The sequence below is a fragment of the Mus caroli genome, chromosome 7 (assembly GCF_900094665.2).
Source record: "Mus caroli chromosome 7, CAROLI_EIJ_v1.1, whole genome shotgun sequence".
NCBI lineage: Eukaryota > Metazoa > Chordata > Mammalia > Rodentia > Muridae > Mus > Mus caroli.
The window spans coordinates 64,688,520-64,713,493 of NC_034576.1; the positions used below are offsets into that span (position 1 = coordinate 64,688,520).

At 38.6% G+C, this 24,974-nt stretch overlaps 1 long non-coding RNA gene across 1 annotated transcript in view; it reads right to left on the reverse strand.

Moving 5' to 3' along the window:
- Nucleotides 1–16,493: 16,493 nt before the first annotated feature.
- LOC115031483 overlaps nucleotides 16,494–24,974 on the reverse strand; it is an 88,227-nt gene continuing 79,746 nt past the window's right edge. Inside the window, exon 3 of the long non-coding RNA XR_003837100.1 lies at nucleotides 16,494–17,241. This is a non-coding gene — a long non-coding RNA (uncharacterized LOC115031483). The remainder of the gene's footprint in view (nucleotides 17,242–24,974) is intronic.

Below are 24,974 nucleotides of genomic sequence, written 5' to 3' on the forward strand. Positions count from 1 at the left end.
GGTGATATTTTTACTTCAGCCTTTCCAATTTATATCCCTTTGAGCTCCTTTTGTTTTCTAATTGCTTGAGCTAAAATTTCAAGTACTATATTGAATAGATAAGTAGAGATAGGGCAGCCTTGTGTAGTCTCTGATTTCACTGTTTTTGCTTCTAGTTTCTTTCCATTTAGTTTGATGTTGGCTTTTAGTTTGAGTATATTGCCTTTACTATGATTAGGTATGGGCCTTGAATTCCTATTGTTCCAATACTTTTAACACAAATGGATGTTGAAATTTGTTTTTTTTTTCTGCATATAATAATATGATCATCAATAGTGCAAAATTGCAACCAATGGACTGAGAATGACTTTTACCAACCCTACATCCAATAGAGGGCTAATATCCAATATATACAAATAATTCAATATATTAGACTACAGAGAACAAAATAACCCTATTAAAATAGGAAACAGAGCAAATCAGAAAATTCTCAATTGAGATAACTAAAAGGCCTGAGAAGCACTTAAAAAATATTCAACATCCTTAGTCATCAGGGAAATGCAAATCAAAACTTTAGATTCTACCTCATACCAGTCAGAATGGCTAAGGTGAAAATCTCAGGTGACAGCATATTATGTCAAGAGTGTAGAGAAAGAGGAACATTCCTCCATTGTTGGTGGGATTGCAAGCTGGTAAAACCACTCTGGAAATCACTCTGGCAGGTCCTCAGAAAATTGGACATAGTACTACCTAAGGAATCAGCTATACTACTCCTGGGTATATACAACCTGGGATTCTCCAACATACAACAAGGAGAGATGCTTTACTATGTTTCCATCAACCATATTTATAATAGCCAGAAGCTGAAAACAATCCAAATGTCCCTCAGCAGAAGAATGCATACAGAAAATGTGGTACAATTATACAATGGAGAACTATTTAACCATTAAAAACAATGACTTCATGAAATTTTTAGGCAAATGGATGGAACTTAAATATGTCATCCTAAGTGAAGTAACTCAGTCAGAAACAAACAAACAAACAAACAAACACACTATGTACTCGCTGATAATTGGATATTAGCCCAAAAGTTCTGAGTATCCAAGATTCAGTTCACAGACCATATGAAGCCTAAGAAGAAGGAAGACCAAAATGTGGATGCTCCTGTGCTTTTGAGAAGGGGGAACAAAATGCTCACAGGAGGAAATATGGAGTCAAAGTGTGAAGCAGATACTGAAAGAAAGGCAATCCAGAGACTGCTCCACCTGGGGATCCTTCCCATATACACTCAACAAATCCAGACATTATTGTGGATGCCTGGAACTATTTGCTGATGTAAGCCTGATATGGCTGTCTCCTGAGAGACTCTGTCAGAGCATGACAAAGACAGATGCAGAACTTTGTAGCCAACCATTGTAATGAGCCCAGGGATCCCTTAAGGAGGAGTTGGTGTAGGGACTGAAGGAGCTAAGGTGGTTTGCAGCCCCAGGCATTGAGCAAGAGTGTCAAAGGCAAGGTCCCCCAGTGCTCCCAGGGACTGGGCCACCAATCAAAGAATACACATAGAACAACTCATGGCACTGGCCATATATGTGGCAGAGGATGTCCATGAAGTACATCAGAGGGAGGAGCAGCTCTTGGGTATGAGGATGTTAGACGCCCCAGTGTAGGAGAATGCCATGGAGAGAAGCTGGGAGTGGGCAAGTGGGTGGGGAAAACCACACTCACAGAGATAGGGGGAGACGGGATGGGATAGGGAGTTTTTGAAGGTGAAACCTGGAAAGGGAAAATATTTGAAATGTAAATAAAAAGAAAATGTACAACATAAGAAAAACAGAAATATAAGCTGCAGTGTCCCATGAATATGAAATTTTTAAATGCAACACAGTGTAGAATGCAATATTTATATTTATATTTGATATGATATTCATATCAAAATATGGTATTTATGGAACTCTTAATATGTGGGTTTTTCTACTTTTTTTCTATTTTTATTGAATAGTTTCTTTATTTATATTTCAAATGTTATATCATTTTCTAATTTCCCCTCCAGAAATACCCTATACATTACTCCCTCTAACTGCTTTTATTAGTCTGCTCCCATACCCACACAAACCCACCTTCCCACCCTGGCATTCCCCTACATTGGGGAACCAAGCCTCCTTAGGATCAAGGGTCTCTCCACCCATTGATGCCTGACAAGGCTGCTGTCTGCTACCTATGAAGAGACATGGGACCCTCAATGTGTACACTTTGGTTGGTAGTTTAGTCCCTTGGTGCTCTGGGTTGTCTGGTTATTTGATATTGTTGTTCTTATGGGGCTGCAATCCTCTTTCAATTCCTTAATGTGTGGTTGTAAAGAGTTCATGGCATTTTCTGATACATATAAACTCTAAAGTGACGGTTACTGTCAGGAATGTACTAATCAAAGTAATACAGTATCATAAATATCCAGGATATATGTGAGAGACCAGACCTCTAAAGACAGAATAAAAATAACTAAAAATCTTATGATTCCAGCTATCAACAAGTCCAAGTTCACAATGAAAATTACACTGTCCATATCTTCCTTTGCATGGTGGTATACCAAGGAGAAGATAATCAGGCCATGATTGATTTCCATAAGGGCTCATGACTGAGCTGAGCCATTAGGTAACAAAAGACTGACCTGGAAGGGAAAAAAACAGGCTAGAAAATCTAGTAAACTACAAAAAATAACAGAATAAACAATGGTTGTATTGTTGAATATCTTTGCCATTAACGGTACCATGTAACAGTTACTGTCCCAATACTGGTTGCATTCTGGGTATGGTAGTTTCTGTTTCTGTTAGTTACATCTGATTTTTCTTAAATACCAGGGTGATATGTTGAGGTCATTTGCTGCCATAGTATTTCTCACAGTGACTGATCTAAGAACATGAAAATGTCACAAAATCCCTAGTCTCTGTCTCAAGCTAAAATTTGATATTGTATCTTCTTTTGAAAAAGGCAATGCCCTACATGACTGAGACATGGAAGTGACACTCCAAATCAGAGGCCTGAACTTCTATACAAAACACAATGCTAAGGAATCAGAGCAGGAAGACTCTGAAATAAACCAGTACAGTCTTCACAACCTTCCAATCACTTGGTCTGCTGACAGTGACCTCACGTACTCTCCCATATCTTTATCACCATTCAGTCTGGCTTTGGTTATATGCAGGACTAGACAAGACCTGGATAGCCAGCAGCCTGACTGATCAAGACTCACACACACACACACCCCTCCCAGACAAATTTATTTGCTCTCCCTGCTTCTGATTGATGAAGAATGTGTATTGATATAGAGAACGGAATCAGATCTAATCAGGAGAGAGATCTCATACCTAGGCATGAACATTATATCCTGCAGTAATTTTGGAAATATCCATCAGCGTTGCTGATTCAGTGTTGCTGATTCATTTCTTGCTCACCTCCTTCCTGAGTTTCCATATGGAAGCAGAAAAATAGAAAAACCTGCTTTTGCATTCTTCTCTCTACAGTGACCAACAGAATAATAAGTAAGTGGACCCTCAGACCTGTTCCCATTTCTAATTTCTTCAACCTAGATCCACGCAGTTTTCCAGAGTTCCTGTTTCATTTTGAGCCTTTGTGACTGTGATTATTTGTCCCTTCCAGCAGTACTTAGTTATTCCGTGGGTCGAGGAGGAACAAGACCTGAAAGAGAAACAGGCAGAGAAAGGGAAGCAAGACCAAGCAAAGAGTTGTCAAGGTCTGTTTAATGGAGGCTGGGAACCTGATTATAAGCACACAGTGAGAGAAAATAGGGAGAGGTTGAGGGGCATAATAAAATACAGAGAAAGGGATGGACATCTGGGGCAGATGCTGATTGCAGGCTTCTTGCATCTTATCTTGGAATGTTGGCCCTAAAACTGTCCCGGGCTGCCTTCAAACATTCTGCAGTTTATCTTGGAGTTCCATAAACAGTCCCAAGCACCAAATGGAGACATATAGGAGGAGGTGAAGCTGACTTTATCTAAGCAGTTCTAGGCGCCAAATGGATACATGAAGGAGGGAGTGAAGTTGGCAGTCCCAGGCACCAGGTGGAGATGGAGGGGGTGACATAGTTCCCTTCAAAGGGTCAGCTGGATCTTCAGGGTGAGAGTTGTTGAGGGCCTAGTTTCCCACAATTTGGTCTCTCACAAATATTATCTTGCAACATTTTCTGCCAGCTTACTACGTGTGATGTGCCTGCATCTTCCTCCACTTGCGTAGTATTCTCTGAGTATAGCCTTTCCCAGTACAATAATATTTAATAGTGTATCATCAAAGAGGTTTTGGAATAGTAAATGAAACATTCTTTCCATTCCCTGCTCTACCAGTACTCAGTTTGCATCTGACACTGCAGTTTCTCATAAATTTAACCAATATTAAGTAGAATTCAGAGTTGAAAACAATTCTTATATACTGTGCATATTCCCAATAAATTATAGTGTGATGGGAAATTTAACATGTGCTTGTAAAGTGGCCAGAATATTTTCTGACACATATACAATTGTAATTTGTTTACTACTGTCAGTAATACCTGAATCAAAGTAATACATTTTGTAAATATCCAGGACACACCCACAAGGATCTGAACTCTGAAGATACAATGAAAATAACAGGAAAAAAATGAGTCTCTCGGGATTCACTAGTAAAAGGTTCCTAGAATATTACTGTGTCCATTTCTTTTTTATATTGCATGTAATTCCAAGTTGGAGATCATCAGGAGTTTGATGATGTGTTGATTTCCCTAAGGATTCATGACTCCCCTGAGCAGATCATTAGTAATGAACTGGCTTGAAAGAACAAATTTTCTAGAGATTCGAGAATTAAACATTTATTAAACATAAAATAACACTATATTCAAGGGTACAATTGTTGAATGCTTTTTACCATTAATGTGAACATTCTGCCAGCATTACTGCCCCAAGACTCGGGTATGGTAGTGTTGTGCCCAGATTGTAAAAAAAACCTCATAAAGACCACCAGGAATCATAACCAGCCCTAATCTCATGAGGATCGTTATTCAAGCTCGAGCTTGGGCCAGCAACTTTCCTGATGGAATAGAAAGGATAGTGAACCCCCAAGTCTAAGTGAAGGGGGTTTATAAAGGAAACAAGCATAAACAGGGTTCCAAGCCTTGGCATTACATGTTTGTTCAGTCAGCAGGGTGGAACTGTGCAGCTGGAAAGGGCCCTGTCTGACCTGTGAAAAGTAACTCGTGCTATCACAAGCTGGTGCATTTTTACAACTGTCCAAAGTTGTCTCAGACTACTTTATTGCCCTTATCTCATGGCCATAAAGTGTGGCACTTTTCTTCATCAAGGATGTTTGGTTTGTTTTTCTCAGGGACGGGAGACATCTGCACGGGGGTGGGGGGGCTCTAATATGTACTCACAAAGTTGGCATCTGCTGTTCTCCAGTGGAGAGGGGAGGGGAAAGGGGGTGAGGGGGTGGGGTCATGGTGCTAGCTTCTCTGGATCCCACAGGGTCAGGAGAGTGCAGACTTTGATGTGCAGGTTTCTTGTGTCTCTTCATTCCTTCCTCTGCTAGTAACTATAGAAGCTAATCTTGGACTCTCTAAAACCTGGATTGTCTGTACTAACTAGTTGATACTGAGACCTCATCTATGTCTGCCTTTAAGCTATTATAATTTTTTTTTCTGTAATGTCAGTGCTGGTATCTCAGTGCCTTCTCTGGCTAGTTCTGCTAACTATGCTTAAAGAGGTTGGTTCCCTTGTCTGCCTTATGAGGTCTTTTTTTAACATGCCCTACCAGAGTTCTCAACATTGTCTCTTCTAAATAATAGATTTTCCAGGTTACTACTTGGAATAAAATATAAAACTCATTTGGGGTAGAGGAATTAAGGACCTCTCCATGGACACATGGGGTCAATCCTGTTGAATAAGCCCACTATGTTTGTTCAGGGAAAATAATCCCTTTGGAGTGAACGGTGAGTGTTTTTAGATTGCAAAGATGCCTATGTGACAGAGGGGCCTTTTCCAGGCAGGTATGGTCTGCAGGGATAAATCTGAACCTTTCCTTGACCATCTACATGCAGTGTCCCTTTCAGCTACAATATCATTCACCAGAGGACATCCACTGGTTCTGTGTTTTTCAGGAAAAAATCTGGAACTGAAGATATCTTAAGTTGAATGACTGGGAATATAGTGGTCACTGGTCTTGGGGGATGGTACTAGAACAGGCTTACAGTTTATCAAATCCTGATTTTGTCATAGAGCTACTGACAGGGGATTCACAATTGGTTTTATTGAGAGTCTAACTGTAAAAAGCAATAGGGAGTTGCTCCCTTTGATAATGTGAAGCCAGAGGCCCTGTAATTTTCCAGCTTCTCATCTTTTAGCTTGCACCCCTTTGACAGTGAAGCTAAGCAAAATTTGGAGTTGCCCCCCTGCCAGACAACCATCAGAAGGTCTTCTTTTGACACCTTTCATTTTTCTTTCCCCATGACTGATGTTTCACACCCCTAAAAAGCATGATATTGTTCTCGGTCCCTATACTTGACAGTTCCTTCCTAACCCCACCCCATCCCCGGGACATATACTAAAATCTTCCATCTATACTTTGGGTAAGAATTTCCTAAAGTCTGTTAATTGTGAGGACATGAGTTAACAGCCAGCTGACACAAATCAAAAGACAAATCTGGGAACAGGGTTTCCCAAGTTGTTTCTTCTTACAGGCTAGTTAGGCACAGTGCTCAGTCTCAGGATTTCCAGTTACCCAGGTCAGGTCAAAAGTCTGATGTGAGTTAGGGACTGCAGTATATACAGTTAAGAAAAACAGTTGGCTCAGGACAGGGTTAATTTAACTTGAGAGGATTGGTGCAATTTAGAACTCTTAATTCCAGCAGTGACAGAGGAATCTGTATATCTTCCTCTGGAGCCTCTAGGGAGAGGGGATCAGCTGGTTTGGAATGAGTGTAGTGCACCCAGACAGCAATACCCTCAACTTTAATGGTAGTTGGACTGATCAGCAGCATGACAAAAAATCCTTTCCACCTGGGCTCCAGCATATCATGGGGAAATTTCTTCACGTATACCCAGTCTCCTGGTTCAAACTTGTGTGGTTCTGGAACTAGGCCTGCTTCATAGAGGACACACAGTTTAGGCCAAACATACTCATGAGCTCACTGGTTTGCTCTGACCTTAGTTACTAGTTTATCATTTTCCAGTTCTGCAATAGCTGCTGACTGAAGATTAGATACACTGGGGCAGGGACAGCATATATAATTTCAAAGGGGGCTCCTCATCTGGCAAGGAGAACTTCTTGCCTGATATAGGAAAAACGGAAGGAGCATCATGCAGTCCACAGCAGTCTCTAGGCCAATTTAGTTAAGGTCTCTTTTTATGTTTTTTTTTTTTTTTTCTGCCAGGAACTTTGGGGTTGATATGTACAATATAATTTCCAATCTGCCCCTATGAAGTTTGCTACATCCTGACTTATCTTGGACACAAATGCTGGTTCATTGTCTGCCCATATCATATGAGGGAATCTATATCTGAGTAAGATATCCTCCAGCAACTTTTTAGCTACTACCTTCACAGTCTCTGTCTTTGTTGGAAGTTTCTGTTCATCCAGAGAAAATGCCACAAATACCAGCAGATACTTATATCTATATCTTCCCTGCTTTCTCTCTGTAAAATCAATTTTCCCAGTAGGCCTCTGCTCTCTTTGAGGTCAAAGTCAGGAATTTGAATGTTTGGATATTGCTGAGAGTATTGTTCAGCTAGAAAGCTTTAAAGTTTGTCACTATATCCTCAAGAGTACTTTGTATATCCTTGAAAGACATCTTCTTCAAATGTCTAATTGTGTTTGTCATTCATTTTATATACATGTGAATGACTCTGGATATTTCTGACAAAAGTTTTTGTTAAAATGTTAGGTAATATTAACTTACCTTCAGTAGATCTCCACCAGCCCAATTAATATTTTTTTTCTGTATGTATCAGTTACTCTGGGTAGTTCAGGTAGGACAGTGGCCGATCTAGAGATGACTGTTTCCTTTAAAGCTGTCTCCATTGAAGCCTGTCTGCCAGGTTGTTAACTCTAAAAATTGGTTCCCTTTTGGTGTCCTGTAGAATTTTATCTTTATTTTGACAATTCTCCCATCTGCTGTTAGGAGCCCTCCTTCCTGGTAAATGGCTTCATGCACATAAGCAGTCTAAGTGTATATGTAGATATCCCTGGAGATGTTAACAACAAGCCCTTTTAACATGATGAGGGCCTGTGTTAATGTTATTATCTTGGCCCTTTGAGGTAAAGTTCATGGGGGAAGAGACTGAGTCCAGATTACCTCCATTTCTGTAGTCACCACTGCCCCAGCTCTCCTCTGACCCTCATGGATGAAGCTGCTTCTGTCCATAAACCAGGTATGCTCTGTCTCTGACAAAGGAATATTTCTCAATTCAGGTCAGGTACTGTGTATCTAGGTCAAAACTATGTCACATTGATGGAATAGACAGTCCAAGTCAGGATCAGGTTGGAAAGTTGCAGGGTTCAGGAAAACAGGCAACTAGAAAATAACTGGGCCAGTGCTGATTAGTAAAGTCTGATAATGAATCATGTAGGCATTACTGAGCCATAAATAAAAAGGCTGCTTTAGTACCCTTTAATTACATGGGGCTAGTCACAATCACATTCTGTCCCAAAGTTAAATTATCTGTATCTTTGACCAATGTAATGTAGCTACAATAATAAGCATGCAAGGTGGCCATCCTGCTGCTACTTGGTCCAGTTTCTTTGACAATAAGCCTCCCATAGTTTCTACAGTATTAGAATTTGTAAGACATCTTTAGTTACCCCTCTTCCAGCCATCTATTGAAGCTTAGAATTTCCTTTCTCTTGAATCAGAGGCTTTATTGGCTAGGAGAACTCTAACCAAATCTCTATTCAATGCCTTTCCTGTCTTAATCTTTACTCTTCTGTACTCTCGGGAACTTTCACTAGATTCCTCAATGATTTTTTTTCTTAATCTTTCTTGAATCTGTAGTTTCTTCCTAATGTCTGGCACTCACTAATTGATGAAAGCCATGGCAACCTTACTAGAATTCTCTGTTTTCTCAGGGTCTATGTGTGCATAGCCTTACACATATAGTCTTTATGACATGTTCAAGAAATGCCGCTGGATTTTTATCAATGTCCTGTCTAATATCATATCTACACCTTGGCCAAATTATTATTGAGACCTGATAAAAGAGCCTGGTGGTAAATCTGGAGATATTCTTTACCTTCCACCATGCTGAGTCCCAATCTGGGTAGCTTCCCTATGGGGCCTAGAGTCAGTTTCATGTCCTGTTTGTGGTGAAAAGAACTTGTAAGAGCTCTGAGGGTTAAGTATCTGCACTGAGCGTCATAAGGCACATAGATAATTGTTGTTGCTTCTCAAGGGCTCAGTGTGGCAGAATAGTGTCAGTGAGGACCATCTCTTTATAACTCAGAGACAATATCTGTTCAGACAGGGAGCAAGCACTTCTTCAGGCAAGAGAAATAGCCATTTACTGAACAAAATGAGGGACCAGGAATCTGTTGCAAGCTCTGGTGAGGGATACATCTCCCCACTTGGGGGCCTTTACTGTCCAGTCTGTCCAGGTGTTGGACCCTTCTCACTGGAAATTCACTTCTAAACTCAGGAAAAGCCTGGTTAGGGCCATAGGAGGTCCCAGCCTTAGAATTTCTATGGCTTCCTGGATGCCAGTGTGCAGTGTGCAGTGTGCATTCAGAAGAGGGAGAGAGGACAACTGTGATAAGACTGTGTGAGCTGTAAAACATCGAGCTGGTCCTGGGGGGGGGGAGGGAATCACCAAGTTATTTCTGAGAATTGAACTCAGCTTCTCTAGAAGAGAGGTCAACCTCTGAGCCATCTCCAGCTTTAACGCTGATGCCACCAAGAAGGATGGAACTGGCTGTGGGGCTCCAGTCTGCTCAGCTCGTGTTGCTTCTTGTCACTTTGAGACCATTCCTGATGACAAAGAAGTCTCAGCAGGGAGAAAGAGGTAAGACTTTTGAAACACTTTATTTTCTACTGCTGACACCCTGGGGAGATAAAAGGTCCCCATCTAGTGGCCATGCAGTATCAAAAGATAGACACTCCGAGTTGTTATAAGTGGTCCTTAGCCCTAATTTCCTTAAAATAAGTCAGAATAAGATTAATGTGAGAAACAGTCTGTCCCATGGCATCCTGTCACAGTCTAATACAAGTAACAACCAAACAACACAAGGAACAGAATAGGCAAAAAATAGCCACTCAAAGACTGAAAACAAAAATTATTCCAAAGTTTCAGACTCACAGATTCCCATTTCAGAAACTGAAAGCAACTGACAATGGAGCTCTCTTCTTCCCAAAATTCTTCTAACTGACAGGTGGGTACCTCATCCACATTGGACCTGGGGCCAGTAAATTCGTCCTGACCCCTGCAATTGTGACCACCAAGCACATTTAGCCTTAAGCACTTCTTGCCACTCATACAGACACCTCAAGGCTTAAAAAAAAAAGCAATAACATAGACAATACATAAAGTGACAGACACTTACCTGGCCAGTGCCAGACCCTCTGGGTTAGGGGTCCTGGAAATTTGGATGATGCCAGCTAATGCACCAAATATTGTACCCAGATTGTAAAAATCTCAAAGAGACCACTAGGAATCACATGAGGGACTTTATTCAAGATCAAGCTTGGGCCACCAACCTTCCTGATGGTGAGTGAACTGCCATGTCTAAGTGAAGGGGGTTTATATAGGAAAAATGCAAAATTGGGGTTTATAAGCTTTGGCATTACGTGAGAGGGTAAAGGAATGCTGACCTTTAAACGTGAAAACATTTGTTGAGACAGCTGGGCTGAACCAAGCAGCTGGAAAGGGATCTCTGACCTGAGAAAAGTAATTTGTGCTATCATAAGTTGGTGTATATTTTCAAATGGCCACAGCTATATGGAAACAGTTAATTACCTCATGGCCAAAAAGTGGGGCACTAATCTTATTCAAGCATGTTTGGTTAGTTATTTTTTTCCTCAAGAACAAGAGAAAACTGAACCAGGGAGGCTGGGATATGTACTCCCAAAGTCAGCATCAACTGCATCCCTGGTGGGAGGAGGTCATAGAGCTAGCTGCTTTGGCTCCACAAGGTCAATAGAGTGCAGGACTTGATGTGCAGGTTTCCCATATCTCTTCAGTAGTATTTGTATGTGTTAGTTACATCAAGATTTTTCAGACATTCCATGGTGGTATGTGGAAGAAATTTGCTGCCATAACATTTCTCAAAGTGTCTGACCTAAGATTGAGAAAATTCAGAAATTCCCTTGCCCTGTCACAAGCTGAAGCTTGAATCTTATATCTTCTTTGCAGAAGGCACAGCCCTGCATGTCTAAGGCAAGGAATGGACACCAACAGCTGACACCTGCATTTTACATGTGGTGGCATTCCCTGTACAGGAACTAGTGGCCAAGGAATCAGAACATGGAGGCTCTGAAACAAACAAGCACTCTCCTTGCAGCCTTCCACAGGCTCCATTTCCTGACAGATACAGAAACAGTCTGCCTTGTTTTATTACCATACAGTCCAGCTTTGGTTATAGCCAGGACCACATAAGTCCTAGATTATAGCCAGAAGACTAAACAAATCCTTCCCTGTTGACAAATTTATTTGCTCTCTGTGCTTCTGACTGATAGAGTACATGTATTCAAATAAGGAATGAAATGAGATCCAATCAGGAGAGATATCTCATATCTAGGCATGGACAGCAAAGCCTGCAGTAAACTTGGAGATTTCCATCAGTTCTGCTGATTCATACCTCATATCCTCCTCCCTGGGTTCCAGGAGGAAGTAGAAAAATTGAAAGTGGGTGGCAATAAAAAATGTCTTTACCTTCTTCTCTCTACACTGACCAACAGTAAAACAAATCAGTGGAACCTTGGTAGTGGTTCTATTTCTGCCTCCTTCTGCTTAGCTTTAAGTTATTTGCCAGAGATGCTGTTACTTTTTGAGGCACTTACTGTGTTTCTTATCTTGTAATTTTTTCTGCCTAATGTCCAGTTGTGATGTGCTTTTGTCTCCTTTTCCACTCCAACTGTTCTATACTCTGTGTATAGTCTTTCCTTGAAAATATGTTCCTTTGTGCCTCAACAAAGCATTGTTTTAATACCAAGTTTAATATTCTGCCCATGTCCTACCCCACGTGTACTCAGTTTGTATGAAAAGCTGCTTTGTCCCAGAAATCTGAAAAATATTACATTCAACTCACTGCTGAAAATAATCTTAACATGCTCTGATAATTCACATCAAAATATGGTATATGTGGAACATTTAATGTGTGAGGATGTTTTCTATTTTTATTGGGTATTTTCTTTATTTACATTTCAAATATTATCCCCTTTCCCAGATTCCCACCAGAAATCCACTGTCAAATCTCACCTCCCACTGCTTCGACAAGGGTGTTCCCTGACACACCCATCTACCCAGTTCTGCCTCCCCACCATGGCATTCCCCTACATTGAGCCTTTTCATTGCTAAGGGGTGTCTCCTCCCATTGATGCCTGACAAGTCCTTCCTCTGCTACCTATGAGGCTGGAGGCAGAGGTCCCTCCATGTGTACTCTTTGGTTAGAGGTTTAGTCCCTGGGAGCACTGGGACATCTGGTTGGTTGATACTGTTGTTCTTCCCATGGTGTTGCCCACCACTTTCAATTCCTTACTTAGTGGTTTTAAAGAGGTCATGACATTTTCTGATGCATTTAAAGCTGTAATGTGATATCTACTGTCAGGAATGTATTAGTCAAAGTAATACAGTATTATAAATATCCATGATATATGATACAGACCTGATTTCTAAAGACACAATGACAATAACATAGAATCTTAGGACTCCAGGTATCCCAGGTATAATGTCACAATGAAAATTACTGTGACAATTTCTTAATTTACATGGTGTGATACTAAGTTGGAGATAATTAGGACATGATGTTTTGACTACCCTAAAGGTCTCAAGACTGCTGAGCTGTTATGTAGCAAAGAACAGATTTGGAAGATAAAACAGGCAAGAAAATCTAGTATACTACAAAAACAATAACAGAATAAACAGGGGTTGCACTGTTGAATAACTTTTGCCATTAATGGTAACATGCTACCATCAACACTGTCCCAAGATTGATAGGGTTCTGGATATGGTAATATTGGTAGTATTTGTGTCTGTTAGATACGACTGATTTTTTTTTTTGACTCTAAGGTGGTATGTTGAGAACATTTGCTGGCATAGCAGTTCTCATAGTGGCTGATCTAAGAATATAAAAATGTCAGAAAATTCCTAGTCTTTGTCAAAAGCTGTTGATTGAATCTTATAACTTCTTTGCAGAAGACACAGCCCTCTATGACTAAGACAAGGAAGTCAAACTTCAAAGTAGAGGCCTGAAATGCTGTACAAAATAGGGAGCTAAGCAATCAGTGCATGGAGACTCTGACATGAACAAGCACAGTCTTTGGAGATTTCCACATGCTCTGTCTGATGACAGTGACACAAGGACTCTCCTTTTTCTTTAGCACCATTCAGTCTTGCTTTGGGTATATCCAGGACCAGATAAGACTTGGAGTAGAGCCAGAATCCTGACAGATCAAATCCTTTTTAGCAGATAAATTTATTTGCTCTCCTTGCTTTTGACTTGGCTGGGAGGAAAACTGTTTTTTACATTCATCTCTCTACAGTGACCAACAGAATAAGAAGTCACTGGGCCATTAGAGCTATTCATATTTCTATCTTCTTCATCCTAAATCCAAGCAGCTTGCCAGAGAAGCTCTGTTTTTTTGTTTGTTTGTTTGTTTTCGGTTTTTTTTTTACTCAAAATACTGGGACTCTCATCTATCAACTTTTGCTGCCTGCTAATTACTTGGCAGGTGCTTGTGTCTTCTTCACCAATTGCTTCTCTTGTATGCTCTGATTATAGACTTTCCTAGAAAAATAATATCTAATAATGTATTCATAAAAAAGTTGTTGTACTTATAGTGTCATATTCTGTCCATTCCCTGCTCCACACATATTCAGGTTCAGTTTACCTGAAATGCTAGAGTGCCTCATATAATTGCACAATATTATGTAGAATTGAATGCTGAAAATGATATTTATGTGCTTGAGATTATTCTCAACAAAACATGATGTGTTTGGAATAATTAATGTGTTGTTATAAAGGGGTCAGGACATTTTTTGTGACATTTACAATTGTAAGGTGTTTAAGATTGTCAGGAATATCTTAACCAAATTAGGACAGTTTCACAAATATCCAGATAATACCAGAGACATAAAGAGAAAATACAAATAACCAGAAAAACACAGGTCTAGAGGTATCTACTAATACAAGGTCACACTGAAAAGTACTGTGTTCATTTTCTTCTTGTATATGCTCTAATACAAAGGTGGAGATCATCAAAATATGATATATTTATTTCCATAAAGGGGTTATAGCCCCCTAAGCAGTTACTTAGCACAAAAATGACTTTGAAAAGCATTCATCTAATAATTAAAATAATAATAATAACAGTATATACTATGTGTGTATCAATGGATGTCTTTTGCCATTAATGGAAACCGATTACAAGCATAACTATCCAAAGATTGCTTTGATTCTGGGTATGGTACGGTCTGACTCTGGATTTTTCAGAGAATTCATGGTGGTATATTGCAGACATTTGCTGTCACAGCATTTCTCACAGTGTCTGACCTAAGGTTGTGAAAATGTCAAAAATCCTCTAGTCTCTGTAAAAATCTAAGATTGTGTCTTGTATATTCTTGAAGAAGACACAGCCCAGCATGACTGAATAAAGGAATGGACTCCAAAAGCTGATACCTGAATTTCATATGTGGTGACAGTAACTGTACAGGAGTGTGTGGACAAGGAATCAGAGCATGGAGGCATGAAATAAAACAGCACTGTCCCTGCAGCTTTCCACTGTTTTTTTTCTCCTGTCAGTTACAGAAGCACTCTCCCTTCTCTTTAGCAACATACAGTCTGACTTTGGTTACATCTAGGACAGATAAGTTCTGGAATATAGCCTGCAGTTTGAAAGTTCAAATCCAAGGGGGAATGCCAGAGTGTGAAGGTAGCAGTGTGTGAGTGGGTGCTTGGGGGCCCACCCCAGTAGAGGCAAGGTGAGGAGGTGGGATTGGGGGTTTCCAGGGGGGAGACCTGCAATAGGGATACCATTTGAACTGTAAATTAAAAATAAGCCAGAAAAAGAAAATAAAAATTCCCAGAACATAGCTAACAGCTTCACTGATAAAATCTATCCTTGCAGACAAATTTATTTGCTATTCTTGTTTATTATTTATTGAGAATGTGCATTCAAGTTGAGAATGGAAACAGGTCCAATCAGTATATATCTTATATTTAGGTGTGGACTTCAAAACCATCTATAATATTGGAGATCACCATCAGTCTGCTGATTCATTTCTTGTCCTCCTCCCTAATTGTCCGTATGGAAGAAGAAAAGTCAAAAGTGAGTGGCAGAAAAACTGTTTTTAAGTACTTCTATCTACAATGACCAAGAGAAAAACCAAGTCAGTGAAATCATGGAGCTGTTCCTACATCTACTTTGCCTAGATCCAAGCCATTTTCCAAAGAGGTTCTGTTTTTTTTTTTTTTTTTTTTTTTTTTTTTTTTTTTTTTTTTTTTTTTTTTTTTTTTTTTTTTTTTTTACCAATAGCAGGATTTCTGTGTCTCCTGCACCCCTCACTTCTTTTGTAAACTCTGATTATAAAATTTCTTAGGAAATATAATACCTAATATTGTAACCATAAGAGAGCTGTTAGAATTAAAGTGCCATATTCTGCTCATGGTGTTCTCCAAGCATACTCAGTTTGTAAGAAATGCTGGAGTGTCTCATACAATTCAACAATATTTGGTGGAATTCAGTGTTGAAAGCAATATTTATATGATGTGAATTTCACAACAAAGCATGGTGCATTTGGTACAATCAATGTGGTTGTAAAGGAGCATTATATTATCTGGTGAATATAAACTTATAAGTTGTTTAAGACTGTCAGGAATAAAGCCGGGCATGGTGGTGCACGCCTATAATCTCAGCACTCCAGGAGGCAGAGGTAGGTGGATTTCTGAGTTCGAGGCCAGCCTGGTCTACAAAGTGACTTCCAGGACAGCCAGGGAAACCCTATCTTGAAAAACCAAAAAAAAAAAAAAAAAAAAAAAGACTGTCAGGAATATATATCATCAACACAGCAAGACAGTTTCATATATATACAGGTTATATTACAAAGTATAGATCTCTAAAGACAGAATGCAAATAAGCAGAAAAGCATAGGTCTAGAGGTATTCACTAGTACAAGGTAACAGTGAAAATAACTGTCCATTTTCTCCTGTTACATGTTGCAATACCAAGGTGTAGATAAGCAAAATATAATATAGTCATTACCGTAAAGGGTCATGATCCCTTGAACTGTTATTTAGCAAAAAACTGACTTGGAAAAATGACCACCTAGACAATCTAGTAAATTAAAACAATAATAACATGATAAATTGTGGTTGTATCTAAAAATGCCCCTTGCCATTAATGCCAACAGGGTATTATCACTGTATGAAGAGTAATTTGATTCTGGGTACTGTATGATCTAACTATGGCTTTTTCAGAGGTTTCATGGTGGTTAATTGATGGTATTTCCTGCTACAGTTGTTCTCACAGGAGCCAACAAAAATATCTGAATATGTCAGATATTCCCTAGTCTGTGTCATAAGCTGAAGCTTGAACCTTGTATCTTCTTTGAAGAAGACACAAACATTCATGACTGATAAAAGTAAATCACACTTCAAATCAGATACCTGAATTTCCTATAGGGTGACAGCTACTATAAAAACTTGGAGCTAAGCAATCAGTGCATGGAGACTCTGAATAAATGAGCACAGGCTTTCCAGCTTTCCACTGGCTGTGTCTGCTGACAGTGACACAGCACTCTCCCTTCTCTTTAGCACCATTCAGTCTGGCAGTGGTTATATCCAGGACTAGATAAGTCCTGGAGAATCACCAGCAGCCTGACTGATCAAATCTTCCCCTCCAGATAAGTTTATTTGCTCTTCTTGCTTCTGATTGATGGAGAAGGTGTATTCAAATAGAGAATGGAGTCAGATCCAATCAGGAGAGAGATCACATATCTAGACATGGATATCAGATCCTTGGAGATCACGATCAGTGCAGCTGATTCATTCTTCAGTCTCTCCACTCTGGGTTACCTGAAGGAAGCAGAAAAATTGATAGTTGATGGGGGTGGGGAAGCTATTTTTACATTCTTCTTACTGTATTATTCAACAGAAAAATAAGTCAGTGGAACCTTTGAGCTCTTTCTATGTCTAGCTTCTTCTATCTAGATCCACACTCCTTGCCAGAGGTCCTCTGTTTCCTTTGACTCATTATGATTGTGACTATTCTCTTAATCTTTTTTGCCTACTGAATAATTGTGATGTGCGTGAATCTAAATCCCTGAATGCTTCTGTTGAGGGTTCTGATTATAGTTTTCCTAGTACAATAATGATTTATAGTGTATCCTCAAAGAGAATCCTAAGTTTGAAATCCTGCCCGTGCCCTGCTCCCCAAGTCCTCAGTTTGCATGAAAAGCTGAAGTGTATCAAAAATCTGAACAACATTAAATGAAATTCAGTGTAGAAAACACTGTTTATATGCTGTGATTATCTAAAACAAAACATTGTATGTAGGAAAATATAATGTGTGGTTTGATAGGGGCCATGACATTTTCTCATGCATATACAGATTAATGTGATTTCTACTGCCAGCAATGAATTATACAAAATAATACATTTTCATGAATATACAGACTATATGACAGAAACCTGATCTCTAAACACAGAATAAAAATAACATGAAATTTTAGGACTCGAGATATCCACAAGTACAAGATGTATTTGTATGTATGTACTGTATCCATTTCTTCCTTTATATTGTGTTTTAACCAGTTGGAGATGATCTGGACATTATCTATTGATTTCTGTAAAGGGCCCCTGATTCTAAAGAGCTGTTATATAGCAAAGAACCAATGAGGAAGAATATCAGCCAGGAAAATCTAGTAAAGGACAAGAACAATAACACAATAAACAACTGTCTCATATATATGCAGAATATTAAGTGTAATCTAGAGTTGAAAACACTGTTCACATACTGTGGATAATCCCAACAATACATAGTATGAAGGAAAATTGAAGTGTGCTTGTAAAGAAGACAGAAATTTTTCTGATATATATATATATATATATATATATATATATATATATATATACAATTGTAATTTGTTTACTACTGGAAGGAATATCTGAATAAAAGTAATACATTTTAGAAATGTCAAGGTTATACAACAGTGACCTGAACTCTTAAGGCAGAATTGAAATAGCAGAAAAAAATATAGGTCTCAAGGGAGCCACTATTACAAGTTCCCCATGAAAATTACTGTGTTCATTTTTTTATAGTGTATGTAACACCAAGGTGGAGATCTTCAGGAAATTGCTAATGTATTGATTTCCCTAAAGGCCTTGAGACTCCACTGAACACATAGTTTTTAATGAACAGGCTTGGAACAACAAACATGCTAGAGATTCTAGTATATTAAACATAAAATAACATAATATACAATGGTTGAATTGTTGAGTATTCATACCGTTAATGAAAACATGCTGCCAGCATCACTGCCCCAAGGATTCTTAGTTTCTGGGTAAGGTAGTATCTGTGTCTATTTGTTACATCAAGATTTTTCAGAGACTCCATGCTGGTATGTAGCAGGCATTTGCTTCCACAGCATTTCTCACAGTTTCTGACCTAAGGTTCTGATAATGTAAAAAAAAATTGCTAGTCTCTGTCACAAGCTGAAGCTTGAATCTTGTATCTTCTTTGCAGAAGACATATCACAGCATGACTGAGAAAAGTAAGTCAATCTCCAAATCAGATATCTGAATTTCCCATAGAAAGACAAACATAGAGTGACAGCTACAATACTAAACAAGGACCAGAGCAATAAGTGCATGGAGGCTCTGAAATAAACAAGCACAGACTTTGAAGATTTCCACTGGCTCTATCTGTTAACAGTGACACATGCACTCTCCCTTCTCTTTAGCACCATTCAGTCAGGCAGTGATTATATCCAGGACCAGAAAATTCCTGGAGTATAGCCAGCAACCTGACTAATCAAATCTTACCCTTCAGAGAAATGTATTTGCTCTACTAGCTTCTGATTGACTGAGAATGTGTATTAAGATAGAGAATGGAATCAGATCCAATCAGGAGAGAGATATTATATCTAGGGTTGAATGTAAAATCCTGATGTATCCATGGAGATCTCCGTCAGTGCTGCTGATTCATACCTCACTCTCTTTTTCCTGGCTTTCCAGAAGGAAGCAGAGAAATGGAAAGTAGATGGTCGTAAAACCTGTTTTTAACATCTTCATTCGACAATGACCAACAGAAAAACAAGTTACTGTACGTTACTTTGGGGGATGGTTCAATTTCTGGATCCTTCTTCCTAGCTTTAATTTATTTGCAAGAGATGTTTTGTTTCTTTTTGAACCAAGTGACAGTGTCTCTTCTCTTGCAATTTTGCTGCCTGCTTTCCACTTGTGATGTGACATTTTGTCCTTTTCCAGTTTATCTTTTATATGCTCTGTGCATGGCCTTTCCTTGATAATTTATTGTTTATATTAAATTTTCATGCTTCCACAAAGGGTTGTTTTAACACTAATTTTAATATTCTGCCCATGCCCTATTGCACCTATACTCAGTTTTTATGAAGAGCTGTAGTGTCCCATAAATCTGAAAAATATTTCACTCTATTCAGTGTTCAAAACAATGTTTATATGCTGTGGTTATTCACAACCAAATATGGTATATGTAGAACTTTTAATGTGTGGATTTTCTATTCTATTATTTGTTTTATTTTTATCGGCTCTTTTCTTAATTTATTGGTTATTCCCCCTCCCCCTTTTTCCACCCAGTAACCCCTAGTCCAATATTCCTTCCATATATATATTCATTCAAATACAGAGTGGAATTAGATTCAATCAGGAGAGAGATCTCATATCTAGGCATGGACATCAAATCCTGCAGTAACTTTAAAGATCCATTAGATGATGCTGATTCATCTCTTGACCCCCACCTTTATGTGTTTCCTTATGGATAGAAAATAGAAAGTGGATGTCAGGAAAAGCTGTTTTTACATTCTTCTCACTATATTAACCAACAGAATAATTCAGTGGAAATTGGGAACTATTCTTTTTGCTGGCTCCTTATACCTAGATCTACAAGTTTGCCAGATTTCCTGGTTCATTTTGAGCCTTTCTGACTCTGACAATCATCTTGTAATTTTTGTTGCCTGCTGCCTATTTGTGATGTGACAGCATCTCCCTCACTAATTACTTCTGTTGTATGTTCTGAGTAAATAGCTTTTCCTATTACAATAACATGTAATAGTGTAACACCAAAGAGTTTTTGCAATATTAAATGCAAAATTCTTCCCATACACCACTCCACAAGTACACAGTTTGCATGTGACACTGGAGTATCTCATGAATATGCACAATATTAAGTGACATTCAGAATTGGAAACACTGTTTATGTACTGGGGGTATTCTGAACAATACATAGTATGTAGCAAAATGTAACATGTACTTGAAGGATGCCAGAACTTTTTCTGATGCATATAAAGTTTTAATTATTTTACTACTCTTAGGAATATATGAATCAAAGTAATATATTTAATCAATATCTAGGATATACCACAGAAACCTGTACTCTGAAGACAGAATAAAAATAAGAGGAAAAACCTAGGTCTCTAGGGATCCACTAGTAAAAGGTCCACATGAATATTACTATGTCCATTTCTTTCTCATACTGAATGTAATACCAAGGTGGAGATCTACAGGGGTTGGATGATGTATTGATTTCCATAAAGGGTTCATGACTCCTGTGAGCATGTAGTTAGTAATGAACTTACTTGGAAGAACAAACATGATAGAGATTCTAGTATATTAAACGTATAATAACACTATCAGCAATGGTTTAACTGTTGAACATATTTTACCATTAATGAGAACATGCTGCCAGCATCACTGTCCCAATGATGCTTAATTTAATATGGTAGTATGTATGTCTATTAGTTACATCAAGATTTTTCAGAGATTCCATGGCGGTATGCTGCAGACATTTGTCTCCACATTTTTCACAGTGTTTGACGTAAGGTTGTGAAAATGTAAAAATTTTTCAAGTCTCTGTTACAATATGAAGCTTGAATTTCACATGTGGTGACATTCCCTGTACAGGAACTAGAAGCCAAGTAATCAGGGCATGGAGGCCCTGAAACGAACGAGCACTCTCATTGCTCTTGTGGCTGTCCACTGGCTCCATTTCCTGTCAGACCAGGAAGTAAGCTTCCTGGTCTTTAGTACCAAATAGTCAGGCTTTGGTTAAATCGAGAACCAGATAAGTCCTGGAATATAGACAGAAGCCTGATTGATCAAGTCCTTCCCTGCAGACAAATGTATTTGCTCTCCTTGCTTCTCATTGATTGGGAATGTGCATTCAAATAAGAATGAAATCAGTTCCAATCAGGAGAGATAGATCACATATCTAGGTATGGATATCAAAGCCTGCAGTAACCTTGGAGATCTCCATCAGCGCTGCTGTTTCATACCTCACACACTCCTTATTAGGTTGCTGGAAGAAAGCAAAATAATAATAATTTTAAAAAAATGGCAGAAAAAAAAAAAACTTCACTTTACCTCCATCCCTACACTGACCAAGGAAAAAACAAGTCAGTGGAACCTTGTGGATGGTTCTACTTCTGGCTACTTCTAACTAGCTTTAAGATATTTATCAGAGATACTCTGTTTAATTTTAAACCAACTGACTTGTATCTTATGCTGCAATTTTTGCTGCCTGCTGATAATTTTGAGGTGCCTTTGCCTTCTTTTGCAATTTATCTATTGTATGCCCTGTGTATAGCCTTTCTTTGAAAATATAATGTGTATTCCTGTGTCATCAAAGCTTTCATTAATACTAAGTATAATATTGTGCCCATGCCCTTCTCCATGTATACTCACTTGGTATGAAAATCTGCAGTGGGTTTTGTCCCATTGACAGTGTCCTTTGCCTTACAGAACCTTTACAGTTTCAAGAGGCTCCATTTTTCAATTCTTGATATTAGAGCATAGGCTATTGGTGTTGTGCTCAAAACATTTCCCCTATGACTATGTATTTGAGACATTTCCCACTTTCTCTTCTATTTGTTTCAGTGTATCTAGTTTTATGTGGAGTTCCTTGATCCAAATGGACTTGAGCTTTGGACACATAGATAAGAATGAATCAATTTGCTTTGTCTACATTTTAAGTACCAGTTGAACCACCACCATTCTTTTAAAATGCTGTCTTTTTTCTACTGGATAGTTTTAGTTTCTTTGTCAAAGATCAAGTGACATAGGTGTGTGGCTTCATTTCTGGGTCTTCAATTCAATTCCATTGATCTGCCTGTCTGTCACTGTACAAGTACCATGCAGTTTTTATCACAATTTCTCTGTAGTTCAGCTTGAGATCAGGGTTGGTGATTCTACCAGAGGTTCTTTTATTGTTGAAAGTAGTTTTTGCTATCCTTTCTTTTTTCCAAATGAATTTGAGAATTACTCTTTCTAACTCCATGAAGAATTGAGTTGGATTTTTTATGGGGATTTCATTGAATATGTATATTGCTTTCAGGAAAGTGGCCATTTTTCCTGCCATGAAAACAATATTTATTTGCTGTCATTATTCACATCAAAATATGGTATTTGTGGAACTTTTAATGTGTGGGTTCATTCTCAATTTTTATTGAATATTTTCTTTATTTAGATTTCAAATGTTATATCATTTCCCTACTTTCCCTCCAGAAATCCCCTATCCAATAATTCCTCTCACTGCTTCTATTAATCTGTTCCCCTACTCTCCCACCCAAATCCACCTCCCTTCCCTGGCATTCCCCTACACTGGGAATCAAGTCTTCTCAGGACCAAGGGCCTCTTCTACCATTGATGCCTGACAAGGCTGCCCTCTGCTTGTTATGAAGCTGGAGACATCGGGCTCTCAATATATACGCTTTGGTTGGTGATTTAGTCTGAAGGAGTTCTGTGGGAGGATCTGTTTGCTTGATATTGTTGTTCTTCCTCTGGGGTTACAAACACTCTTCAAGTCCTTACTGTGTTGTATTAAAGAGGTCATGGCATTTTCTGATACATATAAAGCTCTAATGTGCTTTCTACTGTCAGGAATATATTAACAATATATTAATCAAAGTAATACAGTATCATAAATATTCAGAATAAATGTGCGGGACCTGATCTCTAAAGACAGAATAAAAAAAAATCTTTTTTATCTTTTGACTCAAGGTATCCACAAGTACAAGGTCACAATGAAAAATGTGTCCATTTCTTCCTTTGGTGTAATGTGGACATACTTCCTTTGGTGTAATACCATGGTGGAAATGATCATGATCGGGCCATAATTGATTTCCCTCAAGGACTCATGACTCTGCTGAGCAATTAGGTAACAAAAGACTGACCTGGAAGAAAAACCAGGCTAGAAAATCTAGTAAACTCCAAAAAAAAAAAAAAAAAAAACAATAACAGAATAAACATAAACAATGGTTGTATTTTTGAATGTCTTTGCCATTAATGGTAGCATGTTACCAGCATTACTGTCCTATTATTGCTTTGATTCTGGGTATTGTGGTCTCTGTTCCTGTTAGGTACATCTGATTATTCTTAGAATCCAGGTTGGGATGCTGAGGACATTTGCTGCTCTAGCAGTTCTCACAGTGTCTTATTTAAGAATATAAAAATGTCAGAAATTCCCTAGTCTGTGTCAAAGGCTGAAGATTGATCTTGTAACTTCTTTGCAGAAGACACATCCTCTATGACTGAGACAAGGAAGTCAAACTCCAAAGCAGATGCCTGAAATGTTGTACAAAATAAAGAGCTAAGCAACCAGTGCTTTTAGACTCTGACATGAACAAGCACAGTCTTTGGAGCTTTCCACTGGCCCTGTCTGCTGACAGTGACACCAGCACTCTCCCTTTTCTTTATCACCTTGCTTTGGTTATATCCAGGATCAGATAAGACTTGGAGTATAGCCAGCAAAGGATTTTACTGATCAAATCCTTCTTAGCAGACAAATTTATTTGCTCTCCTTGCTTCTAATTGATGGAGAATGTGTATTCCAATAGAAAATAGAGTCAGATATAATCAAGAGCGAGAGCTCATATCTGGGCATGGACATCAAGTCCTACAGTAACTTTGGAGATCCATTAGGTTCTGGTGATTCACCTCTTGGCCCCCTCCCTCCTGGGTTTTCTTATGGAAACAAAAATACATATATATATATAAAGTGGCTGGCAGGAAACGCTGTTTTTACATTCATCTCTCTACAGTGACCAACAGAATAACAAGTCACTGGACACTTGAAGTTATTCGTATATCTAGGTGTCCATTCCCTGCTCCACACCTACTCAGTTTTTGTTTACATGGAGTGATGGTGTGCCTCATCCAATTGCATAATATTATGTGGATTTGAATGCTGAAAATTATGTCCACATACTGGTGAATATTCTCAACAAAACATGGTGTGTTTGGAATAAAGTCATACTGAAAAAGCATTGTGTTCAATTTCTTCTTGTACATGCTCTAATACCAAAGTGGAGATCACCAAAATATGATGTATTGCTTTCTTTAAAGGGGTCATAGCCCCCCTAAGCAGTTATTTAGCACAAAACTGACTTTGAAAAGTAATCATCTAGACAATCTAGTAATTAAAGCAATAATAACAGTATAAAATGTGGTAAGAGTAACTTTACAGGAACTAGTTGCAAAGGAATCAGAGCATGGAGGCGCTGAAACAAACAAGCACTGTCCCTGCAGCTTTACACTGGTTTTGTCTCCTGTCAGTT